Below are 14,211 nucleotides of genomic sequence, written 5' to 3'. Positions count from 1 at the left end.
ACAGCACCGCGGTACCGCTCCGTCATATAACGGGGGGATACAAACGGACACATATCTGCACTGATGGCAAAGGGTCTGGGGGCTGCGCGGGACTCAGGAGAGGAGGATGGAAACAGATAGCGGTAAGGAGTTGCTCAAGGCCCATACTCACTCGTCTAGGGACAATGTCGGAAAGGAAGGAGAAGGGGATTGTGGGAGAAGTGTAAAGCGTACACCTCCGGAATACTTCCGGGTGAAATATCTGGGCATGCGCGTTACGTGCCCTTCTCTTAAAGTGCCGGAGAAGTGTTTGATCTGTAGCGCAGTGGTTCTTATGTACCTGTACCTGTACTGTGCTGTGTGCATGTGCACAACGAAGCGTCCATAATTATGGCGTGCACATGTACACAGCACAGTACATGTGCTGTGAAATGTTCTGCCTGACAAAATGTGCTCCGCTGCATTCATTGTTCACCTTTGTACATCCACATTTCATGTATTTTGCAGGAGTTTTGGGAGTGGGATATGTAAACCACGCCTACCAAGTTTTGATGGAGCAAAATTCCCCCTTTATTGGTGCACACATAGCACATTGCCTATTAAGGTGCATCCACATGGGGTGAGGCATCCTCATACAGTGATAGGGTTAGGGATTGCTAGCATCAATTGTGGGTATTATCCCCTTGATCGCCAGCGGCACTTATAAGACGGCGGCACATGGGCCCCACAATCGTTGTTGAGCTTGCCACTCCTTGTGACGTCATCAGAGAACGGTGATCACTTGCCGTGACCACCGCAGGTCTTCGTCAGACCCGAGGCTATATGTCTTCTGGACATTTGTTACATTTGTTACAGTGGTGCATTGTAATGAATCCTATGTAAAAATGCAATACAATACAGGAGTCTTGCAGTATATGGTAGGAACAATCAGACCATATAAAGTTAAAAAAACTGTTAAAAAAAAAATTAACATTTTTAAAAGCCCCCAAAAAATATAAAAACAGTTGTTCCCGGCGGTGAACACCATAACAGAAAATAGCACCCAAATGTCCAAAACACCATTTTTACATCACATTAAAAAATCTTATAAAAAGTGAACAAAATGTTGCACAGTCCTCTAATTGGTAGGAATAAAAATGTTGGCTCATCTTGCAAAAAATTATGTCTCATGAAAAATTTATTAGCGTCAGAAGATGGCGAAACAAATTTTTTTTCATTCAGATTGTTTTAATTTTTGAAAATGTTTAATAATTCCCTGAGGAAGCCGCTACTTGCGGCGATACGCGTGGTGCTCGTGCCGGGACCAATCAGTTTGCACACTACAGATCTGATGGTAACATCTCCTTTTTTCATTCTGCAGGCATTTCTTTTTGTTATTCATTGTTCAGCAGGCATTTTTGTTGCTGTGCTCGGTTTATTCTTATTTCAGGGTTATGGTTATATAACTTCCGAACACATCTTCTGTCCTGCATGCTTATGTATATATCATCTGCTGTGGATCTGGCATAAGAATTTATTTGTGTAGTGTTGCACTGTGGCAAACTGAGGTTGGAAGATGGTTGCTTATCTTCTGATCCGACCAGGATTAATGACATACTACAGGCAGTCCCTGGGTTACATACAGGATAGGTTCCATAGGTTTGTTCTTAAGTTGAATTTGTAAGTCGGAACTGTATATTTTATCATAGTAACCCCAGACAAAATTTTTTGGTCTCTGTGACAATTGAATTTTAAAAATGTTTGATTGTCATAAGAACCAGGATTAACAATAAATGTTAATTACATACACCTTTGATAACTGTTATAACTGCTTATTGTAGCCTAGGGCTAAAGTACAGTAAATCACCAACATCCAGAAGTCCGTTTGTAACTAGGGGTTGTCTGTAAGTCGGATGTTCTTAAGTAGGGGACCACCTGTATGTAGATCTGACTTGTACACACAAGGCATGGTGTATGAAGAGTCAGGTAGGACTTTTCTCGAGTCTCTGTCTCTTCCAAGGTTGTCAAAGGAAGATAGAGTGACTCTGAATGCACTCATATTTGTGGAGGAGGCCACTTAAAAGCCTAGCTAATGAAAAGGCATAGGGGCTGGGCGGTTACTCAGTGAAATTTTTCAAGATCTTAGTGGCTAAGACCACCCCGTGCGTTAACAAAGGTGTTTAAATTTGCAATGGAAATGGGGGAATACTTGAAGACTACGGACACTGTATATATTAAAGTACTGCCTAAACAAGGGAAATACTTAAAGGAGCCTATAGGTCAATCTTCTTTCCGAACTGATAAAATGAATTGGAAGTGGATGGGAGCTGTCTTAGAAAAATTCAGAATAACAGGCCCATACCGTTCCTGTGTCATGGCTATGTATTCCAATCTGCAAGCCATGGTCACCCACTATCCACTCCAGAAAGGGGTGCGGAAGGATTGCCCTCTCCCCCTCCTAATGTTTGATCTGTCTCTGGAACCATTAGCGTGGCATCTTGTGGAGAACTGAATATATGATGGTATTAAGGGGTGGGGGGTGGGGGGTCAAGCTGGCATGTTTTGCTGATGATGTGGTAAATCCAAGATACTTGGTAGGCAATAACAAGTGCTTTCGTGAGGTAAAAGGGAATTGCAGAGACATGGCGGACTTCATACAAGATCAGATGGTGCTCAGCTTAATAGCAAAGTGGGATGCAGCGATACTTCCCATAAAAATCTTCTTTATTCACGACAACAGTCACATGTGGGGAGGTTACACCCATGCACAAATAAGTGGCTAGCAATCATGCGCTTTGTCAAGCCATGCAGTTGTCATGCACGTCTCGACAAAGTGCAGGATTGTGCAAAACAGCCCATAGCCGCCTATGTGTGCCTAGCTGTAACCTCCCTACATGTGGCTGTTGTTGTGAAGAAAGAAGATTTTTATGGTGCCGCTTCCATCTTCTTATCTTTTTTTTTGGACTACAATGTTTAGCTGATGATATTCTACTATTTGTATTTATGAGGTTACTGCAAACGCAACTAGGGACAGTCCTAGATAAATCAAATCAACTTTTAACTCATGGAATAAAGGTGTGGCATTAGGCTCATACACATATCCCGGCATTAAAATTAGTAAGGTGCCTACCAATTTATATAACCTCAATTACTCAACGTTAATCCATAAAATACTGTTGAGTTAAAGCGTTGGGTTACATTTGTCTTTACTGGGACGGGCACACCTTCTCAAGATGGTTAGGTATGGGAGGATGCAGATCCTGTCTGAACTTAATTGACACTTTTATTATCACAAGCTGCAAACAGTGTTTGTTAGTTTCCTATGGAAAGGAAAAAGGCCAAGCATAACGTATAATAACGCAGTGCTAATGAAGGATTGTTGGGGTATTCAAGTTCCTTTGTAATGATATAGCTATATAATGATATAGCTTGGATGCACAATTCAGGCGTATCAGAGAGTGGGCGCACGGTATGCAACACTATTCTAATACGGTATTGAAACAGGAGCTAGTGGGATCGAGTATTTGACTCTTATTTACTCCTCAAGTGGGCAGAGCTGCTTACATGCCGGTTGTGCCGAATCCTGCTTATCCGAAACAGCTTATTGGGCAGGAAGTAGGAAGATCAGGGTGTTAAATTGGTAAAATAGTTATTTCATGGCAACAAGAAGTGCTGGCTTACATGGCAGGAAATTTACTCTTCATACACTTGGGTGCAGCTCACTACCTACATTTTCTGCACATCACACAAATATGTAGTAGAGGGTAAGGGATTTTGCAAAACGGGATAGATCTGAACCATTCATCATGTTAATGGGGTGGAAAGCTAGATAAAACACCTTATTGGAAATACATGGTAGAATCAGAGAGCAGATACTGGCTCAATGGACCAAGTGATATGCTAGCTGGGAGGAAATCATAGAAGATGATACTCTGGGAAGTAAGATATTAGCAGGTTGGGAAAAGGTTAAGAGGTAAATGAACAGTGGAGAGAGATGCAATATACGTTAATACATAGGGCGCAATAAGCTTTTAACTTTTCATATAGTGCTGCGCCAACACATTATTTATGTAAGTGCCCTAAATCATACTATTTGGCCATGTCTGCAGATCTCTCATTATTGGTGGGAGATACATGACTTTTTGGCTCAGCAATGCTATTTCACCATATACCTATTACTCCATAAGAGAATGGTCTTGTGGATAAAAAGTGTAAACTTTCCCTCTTCCTTAATCATCATCCCAACATTTCAACCTTCTCAACCCTTCCTTCTTCTCCTCCTTTTAGATCTGAATGATGCATTGAAGGTTAGAGTTCAGTACTAGACATTGTTAACCCCTTATTGAATTGTCTGTTTAGCACCTTTTTCAATTTTGACGTGTCAGTTTATGTGGTTATAATTTCTGAACATTTTAACCCCTTCCCGACATATGACGTAATACTAGGTCACATGCCAGGTGCGGGTGCATGCAGAGGGCTCATTCATTACAATCAGCAGATTGTAATGAATGAGGAGTAAAATCCCCATATACTGCCATACTGTAATGGAGGCAATTTACTTGCGAGACTTGTTCTTGCCATCTTTAATGCCCACTCTACATCACACACTTGTGCTATGGAAAAACATGGTTAGGAGCATGGTTTTAAGCAGAGAACAAATATCAATAAAAGCTTTGGAGCTCTTGATCCCAGGTTTAAGTGTACAACTTTGGGTGGAAAAGGGAACGATTGGTGCCATAGACTTATTTGATGGATCAAGTTTGGAAACCTTTTAATCCCTTAAAAAGAAATTTGGTCTTTCTAATAAGATATTTTACCAATACCTTTAAATAAGGGAATTTTTTGCAAATAGGGGAAAAAGGATAGAGAAGGAACTTTAAATGACATCTACCACCAAGATGAAAGACTGTATGCAAATAAGCCTGAGGGGCTCCAGGCTCCATTAACACCTACAAAAAGTCAGAGGCATTTCAATAGCATATAGGGCACTAAATACTCCCCCCAAAAAATCAGAAGTTAGGTTATATGACAAGATGAGAAACAGACCTAGGGGTGGTATGTAATTTTAAAAACTCAAAAAGTACAATTCGATGGGTTGCCCAGTGCTCCCCCTGCGTAAGTCATATAGAACGAATTTAAAAATGCATCTCCGATAGAACCTTATGCCAAAAATACATTGTAATGAAGGAAATCCATCTCTGTCTGATTGTTGGTGAGTATGTAAGGTCAAATGATGACATGTTACATATGTGGTGGACTTGCAAGAGCTTTTCTATGTTGTAGAGGAGTGTTTTTTTAGTGTCAACGGTTACAAAGTCATCTGTTGATCTGTCTCCGCTGTCGGCCCTTTAACATATTGTAACAGATAAATTTTTGATAGATCAGAAATGGATTATTACATATAAATTAATAGCAGCAAGACAACTTATTGCATTACAGTGGAAGTTATTACATAATCGACACCTTGGGGAAGCATGTAACACTTTATTAAGTATGTTAATAAATATATGCATTATGAACTCACAATGGCATTAAATTACCTCCATTACTGTTATTTAAGAAAAAGGTGGACTCTTTGGGAGAGATTGCTTTTTGTATCTTTAATGAGCATATCCTAGGTCATCGGGCGTATGTTCTTTGGGGGGTAGCCTTCTCCCCTCGCAGGGCGCACACAGAATTTGTAGAGTTTGTAGGGACATGTTGTGTTGTATTGGTATTGTTAATGTTTGTACATAAAATTTATATCATTAAAAAAAGAGAGAAAGTTCTGTTACATCATTGGCCACTTTATATCATTTTACCAGAGTGATGTCATCTAAGGTACTGTTACATTTGCACAGTCTACCCCATGTATGTATCTGATCACATTAAATCACAGCAGCCATCATGGAGGCCTGGGGAGGAGTAGAGGTCCATTGAAGCATGCTGTGATCATGCCATGATACTGCCATGTGATCAGATACATGCATGGTGTAAATATTGCAAATGTAACTAGGTTAAGGACCTTAGATTACACCCTGGTCACATAATGTTCTGAAAAGAGGCATGGGACATTGCGAGGTGTAGATGGGAGGGCTGGCTGAGGGGGACACACCCCCACTGATGCCAGGTAATATAAAATATAGATTTCTGTCTGCTGGAAGTAAACATGGAAGCTTTCTACAGAGTGACAGCAAGGAATTGATGCAGAAAGTATTGTATACACTAAAGTATAAGCCAAGTTTTTCAGTGCAAAATATGTGCTGAAAAACCCTAACACAGCTTATACTAAAGTCAATAAAAATAAAGCTCTGTACTCCCCTTCCTGATGCCCCCCACCGGTCCTCTTCTAACTTCAGCTCAGGCTCCGGCTCCATCTTCAGGTCCCAACGGCTGTGTTGCACACATTATGACGTCAGCCGATATCATAGTGTGTGCGCTGCCATTGTTACACACTGTGATGTCAACAAGCAGCTGATATCATGGTGTGTGCGACAGGACCACAAGGGGAGCCGAAGATAGTGCCGGAGCTGAAGCTAGAAGAGGACCTGCGGGGGGCGTCGGAAAGGTTAGTACAGAGTTTTTAACATTTTTTTAGGCTGGGCAGAGGGGTCCTGGCTATACACAGGGGGTGAAGGGACTGGTATATATACTGGGGGGCAGATGCTGGCTATATGCGGGGGGTGCAGGTGCTGTCTATATACTGGGTGGCAGGTACTGGTTATATACTGGGGGGCAGGCACTGGCTATATACTGGGGGGCAGGCACTGGCTATATATTGGGGCAAGCACTGGCTATATACTGGGGGGTGGGCACTGGCTATATACTGGGGGCAGGCACTGGCTATATATTGGGGGGCGGGCACTTGCTATATACTAGGGAACAGGCAGTGGCTATGTACTGGGGGACAGACACTGGCTATATACTTGCGGACAGGCACTGGCTATATACTGGGGGGCAGACACTGAATATATACTGGAGGCAAGCACTTGCTACATATCTCTGCTCTAAGTTGTGGCATAACTCGACTAAATCCAGTTCTTGACGCCTCGACTCTTTTTTAACGTGGGAAATAGCTGACTGTATGCAGGTGCGTAAATATGCTTTCATGGCGTCCCATTGGATTCTTCGATCTTGTTCTCTGGAGTGGGCCTTAAGGAAAGCAGTTAATTGTTCAGGGGTTCTATCCTGGGGGCCTATTAATCCTAGCCAGAAGGGGTGTATAGCTTGTCTATACATAGCGGAAGTTGCTCTTGTGCCCAGTGTACATATTATCGGTGAGTGGTCTGAGGTCCCTCTAGGGAGATACTGGATATTTTGTATGTATGGGATCACCGAGGTAGAACCCACTATATAGTCGATACGTGATAGTGATTTGTGGGTTGCACTGTAGCGTGAGAAGGCACGTGTCTGTGGGTTCCGATACCTCCACAAGACAGCCCAGCCCAGCTCGGCTAACAGGGTGGACAGGGGTGTGGGTCTGAGGTCCGTCGATGTAGATTGCGCAGCCTGGAATCTATCTAGGTTCGGGTGTAACAAGGTATTAAAGTCTCCCATGCATAGATTCAAGGCGTGGGGAATGTTAAGGCAAATACTGCGGCTTGGCGTAGCACTGTTAGAGAAGCAGGTGGAGGGTTATATATGCCTAGAATGTTGTATGCTACTCCATCAATGTGTGCATGTACAAATGCAAATCTACCCTCCGTGTCCACCAGCTGGGCCTTGTCCTCCCACCGCAGGGATCTGTGTATTAGGATTGACACTCCTCTAGAAGCTGAGCTATGGCAGGAATGTAGTCCCCACTGCACCCAAGGCTTATGTAGAATGTGTGATTTGGTTGGGAGCAAGTGTGTCTCCTGAAGGCATATTATATGCGGATTTTGTTTAGTGACCTGTGAAAATACCATAATCCGCTTTCTAGGAGTGCCCAAGCCCCTCACGTTCCATGAAAATAGTCGTATTTCAGACATTCAGGTTTGTGTCATAAGGGTGGGTCCCAGGCTTGTTAGCTAGTGCCCCAATCGTAGAATGTATAGAAAACTTGTCCTCCTCTGCGTTATTCAACTGGTTTCTAGTCTGGCATACACAATAAACTTTAAACATAATATGATACACATCTTTAACAACTATTCGGGACGCCCCTCCGTCATTCCAACTCAACAGCGGTTGTGAAAGACGTGAGGCACTCCCGACCAACACGGCTAGAAAACTGGGATACTCTTGCCATATCTGATGGAGCATAGGCATAGCGTATGTGCGTCGGACCTAGAGACCCGACCTCTTATACATTTGTTCCCAGGCTACTTCAAATCATTGTTCAACTTTCCAATTGTTACGTCTCGTTTGAGGTCATGAACTGTTATCACATTTTATTACACAATTGTCAACTTGTGTTAGGTAACTCTTTAAGGCAGGTAACTCTTTAAGGCGTTAGGTAACTCTTTAAGGCAGGTAAAAATGTACAACATTGCTATATGGACTTATGCTACCCCTTTTTAAGAAAGGTTAGTCCCCAATCTCACGTGCTCCTCATCTATGCAGTCTTGGGGGTTGCCTTTCTTGGACTTCTTGTTCAGCGCTGTCTCGGTGTTGCATTTCTGCGTAGATCCAGCCATTCACTGGCTTCTGCTGGAGAGGTAGAGAAAATGGCTTTGTCGCCGTCTAAGACTCTCAGGCGGGCTGGATATGCCATAGAGTAAGGGATGTTTTTGTCCTGAAGCCTGCGTTTCACATCCATGAAGGTTGCTCGCCGCTTCTGAAGTTCCAGCGAGAAGTCCGGAAAAATTGAAATCTTCGCGTTATACACGCGGATGTCGGGGTGCTTGCGGGCTCGTTTTGGAGGATCATGTCCCGATCTTTGCAGTTCAGCAATTTTGCTAGTAATGGACGTGGGGTTCCTCCCAGCGGGGGAGCCCTGGCAGGCAACCTATGAGCCCTTTCTACCGGGAAAGCCGCTGTGAATTTTGCCGCGGGAAACAGTTCCTGCAACCATTTTTCAAGGAATTCTTCAGGTGTTCTACCCTCTGATTTTTCCGGCATGCCAATTATCCTTATATTATTTCTGCGGAGCCGATTTTCCAAGTCGTCCGCCTTTTGCTTCAGCAAGTCGGATTCTGATTTGAGAGAGGATAGGGACCTTGGGACGGTGGCTGTGCGGTCCTCTACTTGCGAAATTCTGTCCTCTGTAGTTTTGACCCGGTCTCTGAGGTTTTGTAAATCGTGACGAAGCAGGCCAACATCAACTCTCACCTCATCAAGTTTGCCTGTGAGAGAACTTTTGCAGGAGTCTATTGCTGCCAACACTTGCAGGGTTACTTGTTTCAAAGTGGGTTCTTCTGCTTCTTCGTCTGCCTCCATTTGCACCGACGAGGCGGCCGCGTTAGGTTTAGCTCTGGTGTGCACCGTACGTTGCGGTTGCGGTGTATGTGCCTGTTCTGCAGTATCACCTCTTGCAAATTCTCTGAGCTTATCAATAGCGCTTGCTTTAGGGGGACTCATATTGCTTAAAGCAGTGATGGCTAACCTATGGCACTGGTGCCAGAGGTGGCACTCAGAGCCCTTTCTGTGGGCACTCAGGCCATCACCAGAGATGACTCCAGGTATCTTCCTGCAGTCCCAGACAGCCCAGGACTTGCTGTGCACAGAGCTATTTTAAAGTGACAGCTCGACCTGGGACTATTTTCTGCTTTATTGGTGTCCTCAGAGTGCTGATATGAATGAAAACTGTGACAGAGAAGGGAGTATAAATCATGAATTAAATTTCTGTGTTGGCACTCTGCGATAAATAAGCGGGTCTTTGTTGTAGTTTGGGCACTCGGTCTCTTAAAGGTTTGCCATCACTGGCTTAAAGGTATTTATCAGTCTTGGTATATCAGAAAGAGTCACACAAAGTGGCAGGAGCAACAATCCTTTGGCAGGTTGTGGCTGTATTATTAATATGTACTCTTGTCAGAAACCCACTGTTTGCAGGGTGGCAATTCAGGGTTAAGTGGTATCAAATGTGGCACTCACAGTTATTTGTAGGTAGCTCTGGAGCTTCTGTGCTGGGTGGCTGTATCAGTGCAAGACCTGAGGGCTCGGGGTGCCGTTATCACTTGCAGCTATAGGTCTCTCAGCGCATGGTGCTGCCTCCAAGATGGCGCTGATGTTTTGGCGCCACTTCTCGCCCTTATAATGGCGTGCCAAACACCTTATTTGTTATAGGCCCCTGGGCAGCGGGGTATCGGGGTGTCGGTGTTAGGCTTACGTGCCTGAGCCGGAGTGTCTCTGTGCGCCCCATCTGTTTACCCACCGGACGGTGAGGAGCAGGTCCCGCGCTTGCCCTTTCAAGATGGCGCCTGCCGCCGTGTGTCGCGTCCCACGCTCACACACACTCGTACCGCGGCGCACAATGACCGGTGCGCAGGGTCTTCCTGCAGGTTTGGCTGCGGCACTGGCGTTTGTGATGGTACGGATCGTGAGCAAGTTGCAGCTCTCGCCGACCCGCAGCTGTCCGGTCTCCAGCTGCTTTTCACAGGGTCGGAACTGCTTCCCGGTGTCTCCGGTGGTTACGGAAGGTGGGTCCACTGCTTTCTACCGGATTTCGCCTGGGTTACACAGGATTTATCCAGCGGATTCTTCGGGTCTCCACAGAGCTCCGCTAAACGCGTCCGTCCATCTTGGCTGCTAGCCACGCCCCTGCAAAAATTTTGTTTTTAATAAACAATGTATTTTATCCCAAATAGTGAGGACAAATTTCTTATATGATTTTAAAAGACAGCTAGGCCGTTGTGAAAACTTTTTTGTGTGGTATTTTGGCACAGCTGCCCTCTTCAGCACAGCAGTCCGAGGTAACCAGAAACACAGGGTGATCGCACATACAGTGATGGTAGTAACAGATGTCAGTCTTGTTCATCCACTAACAAGGGACATCGCAAGATTGTTTCTCCGTGATAATTGTATTATAAGCAACTAAGTGCCGATGGAGCTGATTTGTATCAATATTATTCTTCTCATTCGTTATTCCACCGATGAACAGCACTAATCCGCAGTTTCTCCTGCTGAAAGTATGTCACCATTCAGACTAGCACCATCGCACTTTCATTATCCTCCTTTAATTATATTGTAGCTCGAAGAAAATATGCAGGCAGATGATGTGGTACGTTCCAACAAAGTTAACATTTATTTAAGTTCATCATACTCACAAGAGTTAATTAAAAATGCGCACATCACAAATCAAATAACGCGGCGCTAGCTTTCATGTCCGACCGACCCAGGGTTTCGCCGGCAATGCTTCTTCCGGGGCGCCCCAGAGGAAGGGGGGGGGGGGTGCTCAATAGCTAATAATCAGATTTTATTAACTCTTTCTTGGTGGTGGTTAAAAAAATCATTAATTCTTATTTAGGTTTTTAGCATTTTTTCCCCTGACATTCACCATACCATAAAAATAACGTGTTATCTTTATTCTATGGATCATCACGATTACAGGGATACCCCATTTATATGGCTTTTTTATGGTTAACTTCTTTTGCATAATAGAGAACTCATTTTGTGAGAAATTTGCTTGTTTTTGTATCACCATGTAACAATGGGCAGAACATTTATATTTTTTTGTTTACAGAGCTGGTTTAGAGCTTATTTTTTGCGGGACAAGCTGTACTTTTTCTAGGTATCATGTTGGGGTAAATTTTACTTTTTGATCACTTTTTATGCGCTTTTTATGCGGTCAGATGCGAACATTTTTGTAATATTAATTATTAACCCGTACGGGTTCAGTGACCATTTTATTTTATTGTCACGGTTGTTGTGATACCCAATATGTTGTGGCATCTGCCCCCCAGTATATATACCAGTCCCTTCACCCCCTGTGTATAGCCAGGAGCCCCCTGCCCAGCCTAAAAAAATGTTAAAAACTCTGTACTAACTTTTCCGACCCTTTCCCTTGTTAGTGGATGAACAAGATTGACATCTACTGACGAAAGACTGTTACTACCATCACTGTATGTGCGATCACCCTGTGTCTCTGGTTACCTCGGACTGCTGTGCTGAAGAGGGCAGCTGTGCCAAAATACCACACAAAAAAGTTTTCACAACGTCTACCTGTCTTTTAAAATGATATAAGAAATTGTCCACACAATTTGGGATAAAATACATTGTTTATTAAAAATTTTTTTTAAAATAAAAGTTAAGTTTTAAGTTGACCAATGGGTCTCAGTGAGGTCAAATAGACCTTTTTTGTAAATAAATTGTTGACATATGGACCCAGTCAAACATTTGTCCACACTTTTGGTGTAGTTGCCCCTCTCTAGAGCACGCGCACGCCGTCTCTTCAAGATTTAAAGGGCTAGCATCCTCCCGATTGGCACCGGTTAATCCGGTTCTGCTTTATAATCCAGCTCCTCCCTCCCTCCCTCACCGGATCTTCAGCATCATTTCCTGCTAAGTGAAAGCCCTCCACTGTTGCTGTGTTTCCAGTGTTCCTCCGTGTTCCTGTGTTACCAGTGTTCCTCCTACCTGCCTGTACCATGCCAGTTCCTGCGTTCCTGTTCTGTGTACCAGTCCGACCCTGCCTGTACCGTGTGCCAGCTCCTGTGCTCCTGCCATGAGTTCCAGCGTCCTGCATTTCCGTACTACCTTGGCTGCCACCATGGGCCTAGTCGCACCCGTGGAACGACCTGGTGGCATCCCGCTACAGCAAGACCATCCTGCTTTGCAGCGTGGTTCACTAGTATCTCTGACTCTTCTTCTCTCTCAGGCTGCCACAGATGAGTCCGAAAAGGTAATTTGCATATCATATCAGCTAATTTTAGGTCATATAGGGAGGACTTGTAACCCTTTCTCAGCAGGCATTGTTAGACAGGGGTTCAATCTGGTGACAGGTCCTCTTTAAAAACTATGATTAAAAAGCATTGCCATTATTCCTAGATGGTTCCTTTTCATGGCTGCAATATTCAAAAATCAGTTTGTAAATTTATATGCAACTCATCTGATGTGGGTCCAATGATATTAATGAAGTCTTGCATATTACATTTTATTTGCAATGCGCTGCTTCCTCATTCCTGATTGACAGGTTCATTGCTACAAACATGCTGCCATATGGAACTAGTACTGTCTGCCAATATTCAACTACACACATACAGCTTCCTTTATTTTCCCCTATAGGGGCTGTAGGAAAGTTAGGTAGGGATTTGTACCAATCCCATGCTGGAATGTTGAGAAAGAGAGACAGTGGCTGTGTGTGACTCACCACTGCTAAATCATTAAGGACTTCCTAAGAAATCTGGGGACTGGGAAAGACCTGGTTATATGAAGAGAAATCAACCTCATGCTGCCCTCGGGAATTGTCTTCAGAGCATCACATGTCTCTCTCATTCAGCATCAGTGAGGGGAATACAGACTGTATACTACAGCTCCCTGCCTCCATTACTGGGGCAGAGGACATTAATAAACATCATTTTTTTTACAAGAATAATGCCTCTAATCCAGTGGATAAAGGCATCAGTGGAACATGTATAAAGACTAGAAGGTACCGTGTGGTTTTTGTGAGGGGCCGCTGGTGACAGGTTTTCTTTATTCTCTCAGGGACTGCAGCATCAAAATGAGACAAGTGGGAAATTTCCTGCATTTACTCATACAGTGACAGCTTGTGCAATTTGCAATGTGTAATCATAACTACATTTACACAAGACAGATTCCACTTCCCAAATATTAACTCCTTGCTGACGTCAGCTCAGACATTGACATATAACAAGGTTAAGGGGAAGTCATCAGGTAATCTTAGCAGAATCATCTATTTAAATTCTCTATAGAACCCATTTGGCTCATATCTGATGGAAATGTCCAAGAGTAGCAGTATACTGGACTTATTTCTTCATAATAATTTCTTCAGTGCTGTAAGTGACACTGCGACTTACCCCTAAAGTCTAGTGGCAAACTGCAAGTCCCCATTTCTTTCAATGACACAGGTCAGAACGAAAATACTGTGATATAGAAATCAATATGAGTTCTGCAATTATTCAATGGCCTGAACATTCTGTCCTATTAGTCCTGTGATTAGTTTGAGTTGAGATTACTTCTCGCTACTGTAGGATGAGCTTGCCGATGAGCTTGCCGATAGGTTTGCAGCCAGATCTTGTGCAGTGAGCTCTGCAGATTTTTGTGGCAGATAACTTTTAAAAAAGCATTAGCAAAGCGAGTGTGTGAGCTTGGCGGCGAGTGTGCATTGATCCCAAGTGTGTGCAGTGTCTTAAGTGTGACTTAAGTTTGAGGGGCTTTAGCAGGTAACTGCTGTGTTTT

At 43.7% G+C, this 14,211-nt stretch overlaps 1 protein-coding gene across 5 annotated transcripts in view; it reads right to left on the bottom strand.

The window, feature by feature from the left end:
• RPL31 (ribosomal protein L31) overlaps window positions 1–14,211 on the bottom strand; it is a 435,376-nt gene that overhangs the window by 268,284 nt on the left and 152,881 nt on the right. For 4 of the 5 annotated variants that reach the window (XM_072135873.1, XM_072135872.1, XM_072135874.1 and 1 more), the window contains exon 1: window positions 152–286. The exons of the other annotated variant lie outside the window; for it this stretch is intronic. The gene's annotated coding sequence lies outside the window, so the exon portion shown is untranslated. Of the gene's footprint in view, window positions 1–151; window positions 287–14,211 lie in introns of those variants that run through there. 5 annotated transcript variants of the gene reach the window in all.

This window comes from Engystomops pustulosus, chromosome 2, assembly GCF_040894005.1.
Source record: "Engystomops pustulosus chromosome 2, aEngPut4.maternal, whole genome shotgun sequence".
NCBI classification, from domain to species: Eukaryota; Metazoa; Chordata; class Amphibia; order Anura; family Leptodactylidae; genus Engystomops; species Engystomops pustulosus.
The sequence above is the reverse complement of the archived record's forward strand: the minus strand, read 5'-3'. Positions and strand labels throughout refer to the sequence as shown.